Here is a 16,815-nt window from a genome sequence, read left to right on the forward strand (position 1 = left end):
TATTAAATTTGAGTTTTTACAGAACTGCCAAGATGGATGACATTAAATGCTCCAAGTCTCTATTACGTCCACTTACATCTGCTCGAGAAAAAAGGTGACTTTTATATAATAATTTCGACTTCCGTCCACAAATAAATAAACATATCACTTCCATTTCAATTTTACATTTATTTGTCAAATCTCTTAACATTCACTCACTATAAATGACTTCTGACTTGGAAATGGACCACACGTAAGACCAATTCCATTCTTACTAATATTTGACTATTTGTCCACAAATAAATAAATAGGTAAATAGACATATATGTGTATATATAGATATATATTTGTTTATTGTTGATATTTTTGGTGCTAAAACGTATTTTTACACAAAAGTTTGAAGCAAAAAGTTCGCTTTACAGAATTTACAAAGTCTTTTGTGAATTTCAAAAACGTTATTTCCGTTTAGGAAATAGATTTGTCATGCTCTTCCTATTGTATTTCTTGAGTATTATACTTATATATATATATATATATATATATATATATATATTTAAGGATATAAATTTTACCTTTTATACAATAAGTAATAAATATTTCAGGACTTATAAAGGACTTTGTTGTAGTTAAGATGTCTTCAGAATGATATATGAATTAGGGCACTATTATACAATAAAACCTCGTTAAGACGATTTACCAGGTGCAAAACCTGTGTAAAAGTGGCGTATTAAGCGAAAAATTGTATTAAGCCTTAAAGGATAAATATGCGTTTCGATATTAAACTTGTGTCATCAATCAGCTAATTGAAAAACAAAAAAATCATATATCATATATATGTTCATAATATTGATTATACTTTTTTTTAGAAATAAAGTGACCTAAAAGCGTAGCCCATCATTTCCAAATTAAATAAATTTTTATTATTCAACAATTTTTCATAGGATAATTATTATATATAATTATAATAATATTTTATTATAATTACTACAATATTTTCAAATATTCATTCGAATCATGATTACAGTTAATTTTATTTAATTAAAATAATTTGGTTTCAAACGATTCTAAATGACTTAATATGTCGAAAAAGCATATAATTTAAATTAAAATAAATTAAATATCATATAACTTGATATCGAGCTGACCAAGGTTTAGTATCAAATACAAAACTAGTTCGTGCTAGCTCACATTCTTAATCAATAATATCAATAATTATAAAATAAATCATGATGTCATTTTCAAAAATTGTATAATGCATACGAGTAATGTAGTCGATATCATACAGCTTGAAATCGAGCCGACAAAGGTTGGCAACGAACCCGGATCTAGTTTGTGTTAGCCCACGTTCTAAGGCAATAATAAAAATAATAATAAAATTTTCATGATATTTTAATACATATCGATACTAATCTCGGCTAGCTAGATATCAAGCAGTATGATATCGACTTGCAAGTCGATTTCATACTGCTTAATATCTAGCTAGCCGGTATTAGTATCGAATACAATTGTGCTAGCCTATGTTCTTAATCAATAATAACAATCAAAATAATTATTTTTTATGATATCTTACAGCTTGATATCGAGCTGACGGCGGTTAAGATCAAATTCGCGATGTGTTTCTAACCAATAATAACAATGATAATAGAAAATAATCGTGATACCCATTTTAAAAATTGTAGGGAGCATTTTTTAACATTTTTTTTCTTAGCCAAGGTTACTTAGAGCAATTAGCCATCTACATTATTGGTGGCATTATACAAATGTTATGGCAAGGCCATGTTACGCCCCAACTAACATACATTACTGAATGATACTGTTTACTGTCAAAATGTCATGTATTTGCTGTGAATTCGGGCGTTTTACACATAAACTGCAACGTCACTCGTATGTTATGGAGCTGAGTCAGAAAGACTCTGTTATCTAAGATAGTTGTGCGGGCTCTAGGTTATGTTTTCTATCTGACAACCTGAGAAAAACTCCTGACTGCAGAGCAACCACATGGCTTTTGTCAATATTTAGAACGAATTAGTATGGAAAGTTGTTCATAACATAGCCTTGCCATAACATTGGTCTGTTATACGGCAGAGTCGGTCCATATATTTTAATTCTATATTATTTGTATATATATATATATATATATATATATATTCTATACTATATTTCTATGAATTATATGCTTAATTAAATCCATATTTTATACTATCATTTTATATATGCCTCATCAAATATTCTTTTTTTTTGCTGTTTATAACTGATTGCTTCAACTCTTCTTTTCTTCTAAATCTGAACTTTTTCTTCTCACTTCTAATTTTTGTTCAACATCAACTCAACATTCAAATTTAATATTTTCAATTTCTATTTCTTTATTTTATTTCAATGCAATTTCAAATCAGCAAATCTATTTAATTTCAACTCAAACTGACGCGAAGATTGAATGAGAATGTAACTCCGCTTGATTTTATTCTATGTAAAAAACGTCGTCGTACAATTTATAATTTTGGCTATAAAATACGAATAATGAAACAATTACAGTATAATATATTTGAAATAATATATTTGAAAATATTTAAAATTCCTCGAATATTTCATTACGGTACGGGAAGTTCCAGCAATTTGCCTTATATACAAAATTATATACTGTACCAGGTGGACTCCAACTAAAAAAACATAACTGTTTTTCGATCGATTCATATTGGATAACATATTCCTGTCTTACCCTTTCCTCCGGAAGTCAATTACCACTATTACCAGTATTACCAGGTAGCATGTAAATAGTTTTAAAACAACGAATCGAAACGTCGTGTCAACAGAACAGAACAGAACAGAACAGAAGCCATTAGAACAAATTTCAATAAACACAATACAATATACTCGAACTTGTGTCTTCTTCGACAGGAGGCCGACCGACGACCGCCTTGTCTTGTCATCGCATAAATTAAATATTTACATAAACGTAGGTAGAGGTACCTCTAGATCAGCGTTTCTCAAACTTATTTCCTCCATCGCCCCCTTTGAAGATCAAAATTTTTGTATCGCCCCCTACCAAAATTTTTATACAATCTCTGAAAACTGTTTTTTTTTTTGCTTTTATTAATATAGTTATAGTGTGATATATTAGTTGATGCCACCTTACATTCTATATTACACATTTTTACCAGTGAGAGCAACTAAAACGCAACTTTATGACATTAATCATATATTTTATATATTATAATCAAATTAATAGAAACAGTATATCAAATTTTATTTTCAAACTCTAATGAGAAGGATAAAATTGATGTTTTTTTACAAGTTTGTCAAACAGGTTCCATTTGACTCAAAAACAGTCCGCGTTTGGTAATTTGCAACTGATTTCTGTTTTTAGTAAATAGCATTGTCACAGCGCTAAATCCACATTCACACAAATATGACGATGGAAATGAAAGTAAAAATGTTTGAACAACCGACCATATGCCAGGGTATAACTGCTGAATTGACTTCTGTAGCTAAAATTGTTGATAACCATCTTTAAATTTGATGTTTAATTCTTCATTTGTTGTTAATTCTATAAGCTCTTCTTCTATCTGGGCTGATGTTTCTTTCACACTTTCTTGTGAAAAAGGGTCTAATGCTCAGCCTTGTATTTCTAAATTTAAAATATCTTGAAATCTTTCAATAAAATTGCCATGAAAATCCTCCAAATGTTGCAGTATACTAGCAAGTCTTCGTTCCACTCCGGTCTTCCAATATTTTTCTTATGTAATAACAGTTTGACTACAAAAGCAGCGATGATATTTTTTGTTTTTATTAAATTTAAGCCATAAAGGTCTGTATCATTTTTTGATGATAACAGGTTTTTACACAACTGTGTGTCCTTATTTTTTAAAAACTCTACAACAGAGTCAAACAGATTGTAAAAACGGGTCAGACAATTTCCTTTTGATAGCCAATTTTTTGGTAAAAAGCTATAAAATGGTATCAAAATCATTTAAACACCATGGAAACACGACCAAACTTATAACGTACAAATTAATCGTTGGGATACAAATTCTGGTGAACTTTAAAATGTAAAGTAAATAAAATTACAAATGCCCCCTAACCCAACGTCAACAACCAACATTTTTCGCGAGGTCATTCATCGCCCCCCTAGAGATCAATATCGCCCCCTGGTGGGCGTCAATTTGTTAATAATCATTTTAGAAATGTTATAAACAAAAATTTGGTGTCATGATATTTTTAAACATTACAGCAATATCTACATAGGAATTATATTGAACTTTCTATTAAAATGAAAAGTTAATTGGTCCACGTGTCAATCACAAGAACTGCTTAAAAGTTTAGATTTATTTCAGATATTTCAATAGTTGCCATTAATTATAAGAACATAAATCACTTGTAATTTATACCAGGAAGGCTACCCGACCAAGCTCAAAGAAAAATACCTGTAGATCTGATATAATTTTATTAACCATAATACAATTTCATTGTTTTTCCCCCTTTTGTTTTTAGTTTTTTTTAAATTATATTAGCTCGAGTAGATATACGCCATTAGGGGTATCCACTAATTTTTAACTTCCCGAAGGAGAAGTTTATGTTTTCATCAAAAAATCCGATTCGCTAATTTTATGTTTTCTCGACGTTTCAAGCCATTCTGAATCGAATGAGACCAAATTTGGAAAAAGTATGTGTGTGTGTGTGTGTGTGTGTGTGTGTGTGTGTGTGTGTGTGTGTGTGCGTGTGCACCAACAGATTTTTTGCCGTAAATCGCCGTTTCCTCAAAAACGGCTGGACCGATTTCAAAAATTTAAAAGCCATTCGATGTATCTCGATGAGGACTATTGTTTGTCAGTTTTGTGCGACGATCGGCCAAACCGTTCTTCGTAAATAGCAGAGAAGTGAAAACTCTTTCGTCCACGTTTTAGCCCGCAGTTATGAATCGATTTTGAAAATTCAAAAACCGTTCGAAAGATATTGTTTGGGAATCGTGCTGATTAGTTTTTGGTAGAGATCGGCCGGGCCGTTTTCTTGTAATAAAGTTTTTAAAAAAAAAAATTCGACGATTTTTATGATTATTTTTTTGACGGTAGATACCATAGTCTTCTAGATCATACTAAAATTATTACGGCCCTACGACAACTGGTTCAGCTTTAAAAATTCGTCAAAGTTTGCAAAAATCAGTATGGTCTTTTTGGCATTTGTCAAAATTAGACTTTTGATCGACGTTTTCTCAAAAACGCCTGAACCGATTTTAGAAATTTAAAAGCCATTTGATGTATTTCGGTGAGGACTATCGTTTGTCAGTTTTGTGTGACGATCTGCCAAGCCGTTTCTTTGTAATTTGAAAAAAAGTGTTGAACTTTTCGTCCACATTTAAGCTCATCCTACCGAACCGATTTTGAAAAATCAAAAACTGTTCGAAAGATATCATTTGGAAATGATGCTGATTAATTTTAGGTGAAAATCTACCGAGCCGTTTTCTTGTAATTAACTGTTGAAAAAATGTGTTAAATTTTCGTCCACATTTAAGCTCATCCTACCGAACCGATTTTGAAAAATCAAAAACTGTTCGAAAGATATCATTTGGGAATGATGCTGATTAGTTTTAGGTGAAAATCTACCGAGCCGTTTTCTTGTAATTAACTGTTGAAAAAAAGTGTTAAATTTTCGTCCACATTTAAGCTCATCCTACCGAACCGATTTTGAAAAATCAAAAACTGTTCGAAAGATATCATTTGGGAATGATGCTGATTGTTTTAGGTGAAAATCTACCGAGCCGTTTTCTTGTAATTAACTGTTGAAAAAAAGTGTTAAATTTTCGTCCACATTCAAGCTCATCCTACCCAACCGATTTTGAAAAATCAAAAAACTGTTCGAAAGATATCATTTGGGAATGATGCTGATTAATTTTAGGTGAAAATCTACCGAGCCGTTTTCTTGTAATTAAATGTTGAAAAAATGTGTTAAATTTTCGTCCACATTTAAGCTCATCCTACCGAACCGATTTTGAAAAATCAAAAACTGTTCGAAAGATATCATTTGGGAATGATGCTGATTAGTTTTAGGTGAAAATCTACCGAGCCGTTTTCTTGTAATTAACTGTTGAAAAAAAGTGTTAAATTTTCGTCCACATTTAAGCTCATCCTACCGAACCGATTTTGAAAAATCAAAAACTGTTCGAAAGATATCATTTGGGAATGATGCTGATTAGTTTTAGGTGAAAATCTACCGAGCCGTTTTCTTGTAATTAACTGTTGAAAAAAAGTGTTAAATTTTCGTCCACATTCAAGCTCATCCTACCCAACCGATTTTGAAAAATCAAAAACTGTTCGAAAGATATCATTTGGGAATGATGCTGATTAGTTTTAGGTGAAAATCTACCGAGCCGTTTTCTTGTAATTAACTGTTGAAAAAAAGTGTTAAATTTTCGTCCACATTTAAGCTCATCCTACCGAACCGATTTTGAAAAATCAAAAACTGTTCGAAAGATATCATTTGGGAATGATGCTGATTAGTTTTAGGTGAAAATCTACCGAGCCGTTTTCTTGTAATTAAATGTTGAAAAAATGTGTTAAATTTTCGTCCACATTTAAGCTCATCCTACCGAACCGATTTTGAAAAATCAAAAACTGTTCGAAAGATATCATTTGGGAATGATGCTGATTATTTTAGGTGAAAATCTACCGAGCCGTTTTCTTGTAATTAACTGTTGAAAAAAAGTGTTAAATTTTCGTCCACATTTAAGCTCATCCTACCCAACCGATTTTGAAAAATCAAAAACTGTTCGAAAGATATCATTTGGGAATGATGCTGATTAATTTTAGGTAAAAATCTACCGAGCCGTTTTCTTGTAATTAACTGTTAAAAAAAAATTTAAGTCTTTTTTCATGGAACTTTTTTTGGCGATATACATCATGGTCTTATAGAACTTACTGTAATATTACAGCATTACGACAAGTAGTTTAATTTTAAAAATTCGTCAAACTTTGCTAAAATTATTATCGTTTTTTTTTTAAAAAGTAGGATTGATGAAGTATATTATTTACACATTTTTTTGATCAAGTCGATTATTTACACATATCGGGAAGTTCATGTAATTTGCCTCAAGGCTAAATATCAAACCAACTAGTTAAACAAGTAATTGTAAACAACTTGTCAGTATTCTCTGCTAAATGTAATTATACATATACCAATTGCAGAAAAAAATTAAAATAACTAGCTGTAAGTGGAATTCTGTCTTAAGGCAATTAAGGCATCGTGCCTTAAGGCAAATTGCTGGAACTTCCCGTACCAAAATTTTTTTTTTAAAAACGATTAAGATTTTTGAAAAAAATTTACTTTGAAAAAATAAGATTTTTGAGAAACTATATATTGGACAAAAATTACTTTTTTTTGAAAAAAAAAAAATTTTTTTTTTTTTTTTTTTTTAAAAAAAAATGTTTTATTTTATTTTGACATATTTTGGAAGATCTAAACTTTTTTTCAGAGCAATCGTACTGCTTTAACTGCATAAAGACGAAATATCAAAGCCCGTAAGCGCCGCGTCGCCGTCTAACGCGTAAACATTGGTACGGAACCCATAGAAATGTAAAAAAAATTTATACTTATTGTTAAAATCTCTATAAAATATTTGATAATTTGATGTGCATATGTCTAATGATCATTTTTGACCGCCAAATGGCATTTTTTTTTACTTTTTTCATCAGATCTCCGAAACCGTTAGACCTGCCTTCATGAAAATTTGATCAATTCTTTATCTTGTCAATACAAGTAAAATGTTTTTTGAAATATTACAATCGGACGCTCCGTTCTCTTAAAAACTGAGTTACCGTTTTCGGCACTTTTTGCCCCGTATCTTTGGAACGGCTAGACCTGCTTTCGCCAAAAACTAATCAGCACGTCTCCTTATTAATACGAATCGAATGTTTTTTGAATTATTCAAATCGGTTGATCCGTGTTCCCGAAATCGTCGACGAAAATTTGTATCCGCACATACATACACACACGCACATACATACATACATACATACATACATACATACATACATACATACATACACACACACACACACACACACACACATACATCCATTTTTTCTAAGGTATGCCAAAATGTTCAGAAACCTCTGAAACGTAAAGATATATAAACATTTTCATTTTCGATTTTTTTGCGATTACTATAACTTGCCCTACGGGAAGTTAAAAAAAAAATCAGATATTTAATTAATAGTATTTTTTCAGAAAAGTTTAACCGAAATGTTGGTGTTCTGACATTCAAAAACATTTTTTATTGACAATTTTCTACTGAGGAAATTTTAAGTTCTTTCAACATATTGGTAGGCAGTCTGGACAAATGATTTGGTTTTATCGTCTCGCCAGGGGGCGATATTGCCCACTTTGAGAAAGACTGCTCTAGAGATAGTCAGAGGTCTATCAACCTCAGGTAAGAAAAAGACAGGTGAGGGGAAAAAATGGTCTTGTGTCGGTTCATCCGGTTCTCCGGTTCGTCGGTCTGCCGTTTCCTACCACAACGGGGTTCCGGTAGAAATGATCCGGTCTTCCGTCGATGTCGATATGTTATTACGTACGTGGATGCATAATAGATTAATTTCATTATGGACATTTCCTAATGGTTTTTGCTTACTGAGTACTCGTCGAGGAGGGACAGGACCGAACTGGGGATAGACATTCTTATATTATTTTATTAACTTTTCTTAGGGTAAGTTGTATAGTAATCGCGAAAAAATCGAACACGTTTGCATATCTTTAGTACACAGGTAGACGAGTAGGCAGATACAGAAGTAAACAAGAGGATAACTTAGACAAGTAAACAAGTTACTTAAACAGGTAAACAAGTAAAGTGTTAGAGAAGTAAATCATATACAAATCAAATACATATTGATTAAATATTATTTATGCATATCGGGAAGTTTATACCACTTGCTTTAATGTAAGATGCGACTTACACCTAGTTATTTTTGCGTAGGGAAAATTCGCGATACAGGAATTGTCCAAAACTCAAAAATATTTTTTTTTGCATATCTTCACGTTGCGAAAATTTCTGAACATTTTAGCATACTTCAGAAAAAATTTATGTGTGTGTGTGGGAATGTGTGCGTGGATACAAATTCTGGTCCACGGTTTCGGAAGCACGGATCAACAGATTTGAATAATTCAAAAAACATTCGATTTGAGTAAAATTCAAGTCATTTTCGATATATAAAAAAAATATTGTTTGGAATTTAAGAAAAAATATCTCTGCATCGGCTGGACCTGACTTTGCATAAAACTTGTCAGCACATCTCCTCATCAATAGGAATTGTCGGTGTTATAGGAATCGTCGAAGAACAATTGTATCCGCACATACATACACACTTTTTCTAAGGCCAAAACGTTCAGAAAACTTTTAAACGTAAAGATATGCAAAAAATGACGTTTCGATTTTTTGACGAATTTAAAAATGCAATCGTGCTGACTACTTTTTGTTCAATATCAGCCGAGCCGTTTCTTCGAAATTAACGAGATTTTGTATAGTGACAAAGCTCACAACCTTAACGAACATTCTAAAATATTATAGGCCTAGAAAAAGTGGTTTGGTTAGAAAAATTCATTCAAGATTGAAATAATTGATGGTAGAAATTAACAGCACTGTTTTTGGAAAAAACAATTAAAAAATATAAAATGGAGATGTTTCGAGGAAATGAGTTAAAATAACAAAATTTTATAAATAGTTGAATAAATAATTAGGCAATCGTAAAAAGTTTATTAGTTTTAGGATTTGTTGTTAATGGGTAATTTAGAAATCTAGGTACAATTCAAGGGCAATTGAAGGTCAACTAAAGGACAATTGGAGGACGATTGAAAATCAATTGAAGGACATCTTAAGGACAAAAGTTCCAATTTAAATATGTTTTTCAAATTAAAGTCGGGCGTCACATCAATAAAAATAGTATGAGAGTTTTTAGAAATTTATTTATTTAAAATCCATACGTTTCGGCTAGCATCTTAGCCTTCATTTAGTGGTAATCAATTTAACTATAAAAATTAGAACTAAATAAATAATATGTAAGAAATTTCGTAGAAAAACAATAATAATGATGATAATAAAAAACACTTACAATTTTATATCCTAATATAATATATATATATATATATATATATATATATATATATATATATCTTAAATCATAAATATAAAATATTCATCGTGTCCTGTCCTTCTCCTCCTTAGGATAAGAAGTGTGACCCGATAAGCGTGAAATTCCCAACCAGAAATCGAATATCTCAACTTTTCACCTCTTATAATTTTATGGGCCTTAAAATCGACTCGACTCAATGATGTATACAAATCCGGCCCTAACAAAAACCGGGGGCCCCTCTCGCACCACCTCCGGAACCAACCCTTGCAATAACGGCGACTACTGTGTTAAATGTTTTGTAGGAAAATAAAATTAATGTAGTAGAAAATTAATTCTAATGTCGAACCTCTCTGCCGCCCCCTTTGGAATATATCGATTCCGACGCCGTCACTGAACTGGGGATTTACATTTATGCGAAATTTGCCGAAATTATATTTTTGGAATTGATGATTCAATTAATTTGAGGGATGACTTTTTGCTGGTTTATGTATTGGAAAATGTTATGGTCAGGGTAAAGGACATATGGCAACACTTTGGGACGAGAACTATTGTCATCTCTGGTAATACGTTAGGTATTAATTAATAATTTAGTATGCAATAACTTATATTTTGAATTCTAGTTTTTGTGGTTTATGTGCTGGAAAATGTTATGAATTTGACTAAAAGGAACATATTGCAGAAGGTGGCTATAACTTTTTTGGCCGGTTCATGAATTATTTAATTAATTAATTATCAAGCAATACATTATATATCACAAATGAGTTTACAAAAAACTATATATACAAAAAGGTTTGCAAAAAACTATTATAAAAAGGAAGAAATTGTTTAATGAGGCAACACTTACTTATAAATGCAAAACAATTTATCATATCTGGCAACACGATGGTAGTATCCATTAATTAATTATCATGATGTAAAAGGAGGTTCAGTCAAAAGGGACATATTTCACAATGAGGCAACACTTAAATTATTAAGTAATAATTACTATAAATGTAATATATTTTTAGTGTTAGTGCTTTTTTCTGAAAATGGTTAAAATTTTTGTTGAAAGTGTTTTTTTTACTCAATGTGGCAACACTACATTCCAACTGAAAATTAAACACGATGGTGGCAATATTTTGAATAATAAATAATAAACTAATACGTGATAAATGCAATATATAGAATAAGCTTATGAATTTTATGTTTTGAAGAATATAATGATTTTGCAGAATAAGTTATATTACACGACGTGGCAACATTTTTTTTTAGTTCGAAACAATACAGCATTTCTGGCAATACTTTACGACTTTATAAATATTAAAAAAATTAAATCTATTAGACGTTTTAGAGTATAGACATTTAAGTTTTGGAAGATGTTGCCATTTCAATCAAAATGTGGCAACACTTTTTTTTATTAAAAAACATTTCTAGTACATCATATATTAATTACTGAATTTTAAGACAAAAGTTATATTGGTTTGTGTACATAGTACATAAGTTATATTGGTTTGTGAGGTTTAGTGGTTTAAGTTTTGGCAAATGTTGTGATTCTGGTCTAAAATTACATATTGCACAATGCGGCAACACTTGTTTTTTTAACTAAAAGCAATCTATCACCACTGGCAATACGTTAGGTATTAATTAATTAATTAACCAGTAATAAATATACTCAAACAAATACATTTATGGGGATTATTGATTACACAATGTGGCAACACTTTTTCAGCAGTGAACCGTTTCTGGCAATAATTTTGATTGTAATTTATGAATTATTAAGTACTAAGTTATATAAATTAAATAAGTTTATAGAATTTATTGGATTTAAAATTGAGATTTTGATCTAAAAGGATATATATAACTATGTGGCAATACTGAAAACAATTTATCATATCTGGCAATACGTCTGGCAAATATGAGACGAGATTTTATGAGCTTTGAATTAAATAAATCAAATGTTGATTTTAATCGAAAGGGACATATTGCACAATTTGTTTGGTAAAAATTGCATATTGCATAATGTGGCAACACTTTTTTGAACTTATCATCTCTGGCAATACACAAGATATCGATAAACAGACATAATTATATAGTACTAATGAAGTAACAGGGCAATTGTGTTTATTGGCAAGTCGCACATTGAAATAATAAAAAAAAAATAAACAATTTTTTGAAATATGCATCCTGGACTATGGATTTAAAATACGAGATGAACGGTAAGAAAAATTGATAAAAACTATTAAGGAAAAATTCTTCATTTTGAGCGTCGCTTGAATCAGAGACATGGACTCTAAACAAGTGATAAACACTAGTAGAGCAAAATCCTTCATTTCGAACGGCGCTTGGATCAGAGATATGGACTATAAAAGAAGATAAAATGGACCAACATGATGACAAGCTTAAAAAACAATGCAAAAGACGAATTAGAGTTCTTTATTAATTAATTGTAATATTTATGGTAATATAAAAATAATATAAAAGAAATACACACACATATACTTTTTCCAAATGTTGGTCTCATTCGATTCAGAATGGCTTGAAACGTCGAGAAAACATAAAATTAGCGAATGGGATTTTTTGATGAAAACATAAACTTCTCCTTCGGGAAGTTAACAAGTTCGAGAGCTATTATTAAAAAAAGTATAAATCATATGAGGTGCTTTCACACCATGGACCTGTCTTTGTGTCTTCCTGTGTCTGTTTATGTTTGTGTCTCTCCGACGCCCCAATTATAAACAAATTAATTAAAAAACGCCAACAGTCCAAAAAGCAAAAAACAAAAAACAAAAATGAAGCAGAAAGTCGAAACATTCTGCTCGTTATCCGCGGCACCTAAATAGGTGTTAAAAATCATCGCCAGCTGCCCTCTGGTGGTCATGGGGAACCCCTGATTATAATTCCGTGCCAAAATGAAACGGAACGACAGAAGAAAAAGATAAAAAAAGATAGAGAAAAAGAAAGGAAAGGATTCGAATGAAGAAAACATAAGAGAGCGAAAAAGACAGACAGAACCGGAACAATAAAGATGAGAAGATTTCGAATTAAATAAGAAAAAAAGAACGTCTCGAACGATTTTTATTACCGCTGATATCGCCCGAAGGGAATGGCGAGAGGAGAGGAAAGGAACACCTTATTTTCACGCGATTATAAATAATAAATGAACAGAATATAATTGGACTCGGACACGTACACTGAAGGTGCAAGTCCGCGTCAAATTACATAAGATTAAAAATCAGAACTGATTAAAAATACAATTGCAAGTGCTCGTGTTTTGTAGTACTATTAATTAGATTAAAAACAAATTAGTTGTTTTTAATTAGGTTGAAATTAGGTTGTTTATAGCTAAAAAGAAATGACCAAAATTTATAATTTCATAGCAACAGGTGCTATCCATGAAGACATTTATTAAATACTAGATGACCCGACAAACGTTGTCCTATACTTATGTTTACAATTCAAAAGTTCCATTTTTTAATAACATATACTGATATTTACAACTTAGTTTAAAATTTCGGAATATCGGAAAATGCCACTTACACATAGTTTTATTAACTTCCCAAAGGAGAAGTTATGTTTTCATAAAGAAATCCGATTCTAATTAGTCTTAATGAGCGTTTTTTATTAACTTCCCGATGGAGTTAATTTTGTGTTTTCTCGACGTTTCAAGCCATTCTGAATCGAATGAGACCAAATTTGGAAAAAGTATGTGTGTGTGTGTGAACAGATTTTTTGCCGTAAATCGACGTTCTCAAAAAAACGGATGGACCGATTTCAAAAATTCAAAAACCATTCGAAGTAAATCGATAAGGACTTAAGTTTCGCAGTTTTGAGCGGCGATCAGCCAAGTCGTTTCTTTATAAAAAGCAGAAAAGTGAAAAAACTTTCGTCCACGTTTTAGCCCAATTTTGAATTATTTTAAAAATACAAAAACCGTTCGAAAGATATTAATTGGGAATGATACTGATTAGTGTTAGGTGAAAATCTACCGACCCGTTTTCTTGTAATTAACTGTTGAAAATAAAATTGAAGCCGATTTTTATGGAACTTCTTTTGGCGATATATATCATGGTCTTATAGAACTTACTGTAATATTACGGCCTTACGACAAGTAGTTTAATTTTAAAAAATTATCAAAGTATTGAGAAAATGAGTCGTTTTTTTAACGTTTGTTAAAATCAAAATTAGACGATTTACTTGGTATAACGATAGAGTACTTGGTTTTAATGAATATACTGAGCCATTAAAGTCCTACAAAAAACTAGCTCAATTATAAAAATTATTGATTTGTGAAAATTTACTCAATTATGTGTAATAAATCCACTCGGAATACTTTTAATCACTCATAAATTAATTTTGTTTTTATTGATTTAGTCGATTATTTACACATATCGGAAGGTTCATGTAACTTGCCTCAAGGCTAAATACCAATACCAATTAGTTTATTCTAATAAGAATCTCAGGTGGATATAGACAAAATATGTTGAACGAACTGCGTGAGTATAATTTCATAGAAAAAACAATTGATTTGATTACAATATTGAGAAATGTAAAGTGTTATAATATCTTGTTTAATTTGAAAAAATAACAATAATATATAAGTTTTGTTTATATAATATTGTATGTGGCTATATTGATATTGAAGGCCAAATAAAAAAAAAGAAGCTCAAGTTTAGTCGATATAATAATAAAAATGAAAGGCATCAAATATAATTATAGTGGTTTAATTATAAAAACAAATTAAAATTTAAAATAGTGAGCTACAATCCTAGGACATACACCGTGTATGTATTAAACTTTTATTCAACTAAAAAATTTGCAATAAAATTTTTTTTTTTAATCTAGAATAAAATTAATTTTAAAAATCTGCTCACACACACACACACACTTTTTCCAAATGTTGGTCTCATTCGATTCAGAATGGCTTGAAACGTCGAGAAAACATAAAATTAGCAAATCGGATTTTTTTATGAAAACAAACTTCTTTGGAAAGTTAATAAAAAACGCTCATTAAGACTAATTATTCAAAACCTTATAAATAAATTTATGGAAATATAAAATGCGTGTCTTATCGGTTCTTGATCGCATATAACGAACCATAACTGTATATAAACATAAATTTATATATATATATATATATATATATATATATATATAAATATATTCCTAAGCGTGTGAGAAGACAAAAAATCTATTAAAATAATTATCGCACTTCTGAAGGTGTCAAAAGTCAAAACAATTACTCAAATCATCAATCATTTGCATATTTCGAAATATAAACACGTTTAAATATATATATATATATATATATATATATATATATATATAAAAATACATATATATATATATATATACAGAAAACAACAACAACTAATTTGTTGCTAAATAAAAATATAACCGTGGCTGAAAATACATTTCTAAATACATCAAAGTCAAAGTAAATGGTAAATGAGATTAAAACATTTTACATTTTTACTCATCTTAAATAAAAAAAACTTTTCCACGAATAAACATATAAATTTTGTTTGCAATAAGTAGACATAATAATTTGTTAATATAAATCAGTAGTAAAGGAGGTCCTATAATGTGTCTCTGCGGCACACCCAATTTAATAGTGGTAGTAGCAAAAGAGTAAATAATGGAAGTAGTTCAATTTTATATATATTGCACTTATATTGCATACATTAATTAAAAGTTAATATTTTTTTATTATATAATTTTTATGAAACCATATTTGTGATTTAGTTGAAAAAAAATATATTATACGCCTATATTTTGATTTCATTTCATTTATTCAAATTTATCAGATCTATCTTTACCATATTATATATTTGAATAAATTTTATTTAGAATCATACCTAGAGGTAAATTTACGTGATACAGCTGGTGGCGCCTCTATGGAGTGCGGAAACAACTAAAATTGATATTATAGCAAAGCGACCGACGATATATTTATACTTCTTGTATCTATAGTAAAAATTTATTAAAAACAATTCTATCTAAATAAATGTAAATTATTGTTTAGAATTTTAAAAACAACTAGTAGAAGGTACATACATATATATATATATATATACATATTTTTATATAAATTTATACATATGTATGTATGTATATGTATGTATATTATTTTTCTGCATATGTCTGTTTTTCTGCCCATGATGCAGAAACTGGTTTGTCGGCGTTATAAATATATTTAGTTAGAGTGCGTGCTAAACTAGTTTATACCTTTATATAATCTCATTAAATTATATTTTTATTTCTGAGAAACATTTCATACACACCTATATACACACATATACATACATACATACACATTTGTAAATGTCGTGTATAAAATACCTGTTTGGAAATTGCTCTGAATAACAAAAATTATCTGATATAAATTGATACTGGTTAGGACTTTTTTTTTACAAAGTATGCGAGCAGAACTCTGATTTATATTAATACATACATACATATATATATATATATATATATACATAATAAAATAAGTCCAATAAACATAAATAATCTGTCCATTTTCGCACAAATATTCTATTTCTTTGCAAGATCTTCTGCACGTTTTTTTCAAGTTAATTTAAAGAATTTCCGAGTGTACAAAGTCGTAGAAAAAATCAAGTTCAAACATCTCATGTATTATGTAAATTTTTTTTCGTCCGAAAAATATTTCAAGTGCAGAAGTTCAAAAGTTTAATTAGAACCGCTCTTACGTAGTGCACACACAGATTATAATATATATATA

The sequence above is a fragment of the Ctenocephalides felis genome, unplaced genomic scaffold (genome assembly GCF_003426905.1).
Source record: "Ctenocephalides felis isolate EL2017-DRISC unplaced genomic scaffold, ASM342690v1 CF-g0.4_SCAFFOLD_03572, whole genome shotgun sequence".
Lineage (NCBI taxonomy): Eukaryota > Metazoa > Arthropoda > Insecta > Siphonaptera > Pulicidae > Ctenocephalides > Ctenocephalides felis.